The sequence below is a fragment of the Myotis davidii genome, unplaced genomic scaffold (assembly GCF_000327345.1).
Source record: "Myotis davidii unplaced genomic scaffold, ASM32734v1 scaffold809, whole genome shotgun sequence".
NCBI lineage: Eukaryota > Metazoa > Chordata > Mammalia > Chiroptera > Vespertilionidae > Myotis > Myotis davidii.
In genome coordinates, this window is record NW_006300017.1 from 1938540 (window position 1) to 1942451 (window position 3912).

A 3912-nucleotide genomic window follows, 5' to 3' on the forward strand; every position below is an offset into this window, starting at 1 on the left:
AAAAGGGGGGGCAGGTGGCAGGTTAGGGGCATCTTGTGGGGCTGGAAGTGGGAATTGTCATCTCCTAATCATCCCAACGCCCCCCTCTCTACTTTCTCTTTCACTTCGCCTCCCTCTCCCTCTCCCTCCCCTTCATGCGGACAATTCGTAGCTCCTCCATTTGATGTAAATTTACGTGTGGAAATGGAGCTTCAAACCTCCCCCCTGCCGCCCCATCCAAACCGTACTGTAGCCCCTACCAGTGGTTCTCAACCTTCTGGCCCTTTAAATACAGCTCCTCAGGTTGTGACCCAACCATGAAATTATTTGCGTTGCTACTTCATCACTGTGATGCTGCTACTGTGATGAATCGTCATGTAAATACCTGATATGCAGGATGGTCTGAGGCGACCCCTGTGAAAGGGTCGTTCGACCGCCAAAGGGGTCACAACCCACAGGTTGAGAACCGCTGCATATATATATCCAAAATTCACGCAAGATTTGCAATTCAATTCAATTGCAAATCTTGCATGAATTTTGGGACACACTGTAGAAATTCAAGGGGCCAGCTCAGATACCTTCTATGATTCCCTGGACTGAAAATTTAAAGTTTAAATAACTCCCGGTTTCTTTTTATTATATATATATATATATTGATTTCAGAGAAGAAGGGAAAGGGGGAGAGAGAGAAAGAAACATCAATAATGAGAGTCATTGATTGGCTGCCTCCTGCACGCCCCCTACTGGGGCTCGAGCCTGCAACCCGGACAGGTAACCTGACCTCAGGCTGATGCTGTGTCCACTAAGCCAAACCAGGCAGGGCCACTCCCGGTCTCTATTCAGGGGTCAACTATAGTTTCTTTACTGAAAGATTGGGGTTTGAGAAAGGAATGCAAAGAGATATTATGAAGTATTTGCAGTTAATATATCAGCCCTGAAGAAAAGAAGAAACTGTTCAGCCCAAAGATGGTAGTCTTTTTGGAGATTACCCCCACCCTAACCCAAGGCAGGCATGACTACTTGGGTGGCAGACAAGCCTGTATCTTCGCAGGAGACACTCAGCCACTGCTCCCTCTGTCTTTTCACTGGAAAGCTGCCCTTGGTGAGTACCGCCTACCCTTACAGGTTGGGTCGCCCTCAGGTTTCTCCAGCTGTTGTGCCCCTGTATCCTTGTCCTTCTCAGGTGGTAAGCTCCCTGCTGGGGTCACTAGAAACTCTTTCCTAGCCCAGCCCCAGCCTGTGGTACTCAAGAAAGGGCCCCTTTCACTGAGTCTGCGTGCCTCTCCCCATCGCCACAACCACCTCTGTGGTTTAGCCAGTGTGAGCCTTTTTGCCACCATCTGTTTTTACTCAATCCCTCAAAATAAAAACAGCCTGCCATACTGGCACTGATTTGTAGGTATGGGGGCATGGTGTATCAGAAACCATTGCAGTCAGCTGGGTGAGCAACACGGCCATTGCTCTCGCTTGGAGTAGGGTGTGGTGTTGGTTTGTTTTAATATACTTTTATTGATCTCAGAGAGGAAGGGAGGGTGAGAGAGATAAGAAACATCAGTGATGAGGGAGAATCATTGATTGGCTGCCTCCTGCACGCCCCCTACTGGGGATCGAGCCCGCAACCCAGGCATGTGCCCTTGACCGGAATCGAACCCGGGACCCTTCAGCCCGCAAGGCCAACGCTCTGTCCGTTGAGCAAAACTGGCTAGGGCCAGGTGTGATGTTGAAATGGTGATTGTGATGAGCACAGAAAGGCCTGGAAATAGTCCTGCCAAAAGCTACAGAATCCTTGAGGAGGTGGGTGTGGTTCCAGGAAGGAAAATTATCTTTCTCAAGAACCTGCCTGCTCCTCTGGCCTGTAGGTTCCTGGATGAAGCTTCAGATTCCCAGTGACTCCTCTGCCCCTGCTCGGAATATACACAGTAGTTTCATTTCTCTTCCGCATTCTCTGTGTACCAGGCAATTACATGTTTTGTTTTTATTGTTTTATTGCTTAAAGTATTACAAAGGGAATTACATGTTAACTTTTTATTTTCAGTAAAAGTCCCCTACTTGGTTCTGGAGATTGCAGAACCAAGTAGGGGATTTTTACTGAAAATAAACAGTGGGTATTACTTTTGTAGATGGTCACCACCCTCTGACCGAGCAGGGGGAGGCCAGCTCACAGAAAACTCTGTTCAGAATGGTTGGAGGGCAGCTCGGAGTGAGACTAGGGCCAATGACTAGGAGCAGACCCACTTGTTGATTCTCTGGATTTAAAAAAAACCACACCCGGCCAGGTGTGGCTCAGCGGTTGAGCGTCCACCCAGGACCCAAGCGGTCACCAGTTCAATTCCTGGTCAGGGCACATGCCCGGGTTGCAGGCTTGATCCCTAGTAGGGGGCGTGCAGGAGGCAGCCAATCAGTGATTCTCTCTCATCATCGATGTTTCTATCTCCTTCTCTGAAATAAACAAAAACATACTTTAAAAAAAGTATAACATAAATTATAACCCATGGACATAATAGTTTTTTACCATATCACATGAAATGGTTGTCTGAGAATATAATGAAATTTGGAAGACGTGTTTTGAGTTAAAATAGAGGGCATGTTGGGTATATGATATAGTAATCGCCTGGACAGAGGGAACAAACAGGTTTCAATAACGCCCCCCAAAAGAAAAGACACAAGGTACGTGATCTAAGTTGCAGAAGTCCATTTTGGATGAGGCAACGTCTTATGTGCAGGGCCGAGACTCAACCTGTAAGATAACATTTATTTACGAAAGCACAGAGGTAGCAGTAATTAGTTTCTAGAGAAACGGGCTTAGGAAACAGTAGATGGAGGCAAAGGAAAGGCCCTTGAGCTTTGAAGGGAGGAAGGTCAAGGTGATGCATCTGGAGGGATGGGGAACAGAAGAGGAAGGGAAAGACCCAGGCTTGCTCCCTCAGTCATAAGGGTTTTAGGGGTGGAGTTTTTAGGGGTGATCCCAGGGGCAGATCTCAATAGAATATTCCGCAGCTTTCCAGGTGTGTCCTTTCAGGGTTGTGGTCTTCACTGATTGATTGATCAGGGTCAGGGCAGGGGGGTTATTATTCAGTGCGGCTGGTCCCGAGGTCAGCCATGGTGCTGCTTGCCGGGTTTTGCTGCTTTTCTGGGCCTGCAGCTGAATGAAATACAATTGAAGCCTAGATGCTCTCTCCAGGGAGGAAAGGTCAGGGGCTCTCAATGAGAATGACCAGGGTATGCGAGGGGAGGAAAGGTCATTCCGAGGATGAGGTCCTACCCTACACATGTCCATTGCTAGGACTGGGCCTTTCCGCCCTGGTGACCTTCTGCACCTGGCCCTTCGTCCTTGCTCTGCTCGGGTCTGTCTGACAGCCACCTACAAGACTAACAACACGGTCTATTTAACAACAGCAACAAGAACACTAATGTCTGTCACCATTCATTCAACGCCTCCTATGGGCCAGGCCCCATTCCTAGGACTTCCTCTGTCTTCATTCATCTGTGCAGAGACATACGATTTTCATTTTAGAAATACTGAGGCTCAGAGGCGTTCATTGCATTCACTGAATATTCCTAAAAAGTGCTATAATAAGAACACTTCCGAAAAACGTGGACCTGGTGTTTGAACCAGCCTTCGGTGAGGATTCCTGTCTAGCTTTCCACCAGGGTCTGGCATTTAGAAGGAGCCTTGATATTGACACCTTTATCCCCTTCTGTTCCACTATTTCCTCCTTCCTGGGTCCCTCATGAACCCTCTGAATAGATGTTGCTGCCAGAGAGAAGCCCCTCAGTGTTGGTGTTTGGATAGGTAATCCCCACCATGGCGCTCCATTCATGATGTGTCTTTTCCACAGTAACCCTGTGTCAACATGGCGTCCCCTCCCTGCTACGGCCTGCTAACCCGCCAAAAGGAGCCAGGTAAGCCTGACTCCTGACTCTCAGTCACTG

General features: G+C 48.3%; 1 long non-coding RNA gene across 1 annotated transcript in view; it reads left to right on the forward strand.

The window, feature by feature from the left end:
* LOC107181383 overlaps positions 1–3883 on the forward strand; it is a 4411-nt gene extending 528 nt beyond the window's left edge. The window contains exons 2-3 of the long non-coding RNA XR_001515940.1: positions 1031–1081; positions 3819–3883. This is a non-coding gene — a long non-coding RNA (uncharacterized LOC107181383). The remainder of the gene's footprint in view (positions 1–1030; positions 1082–3818) is intronic.
* Positions 3884–3912: the final 29 nt, after the last annotated feature.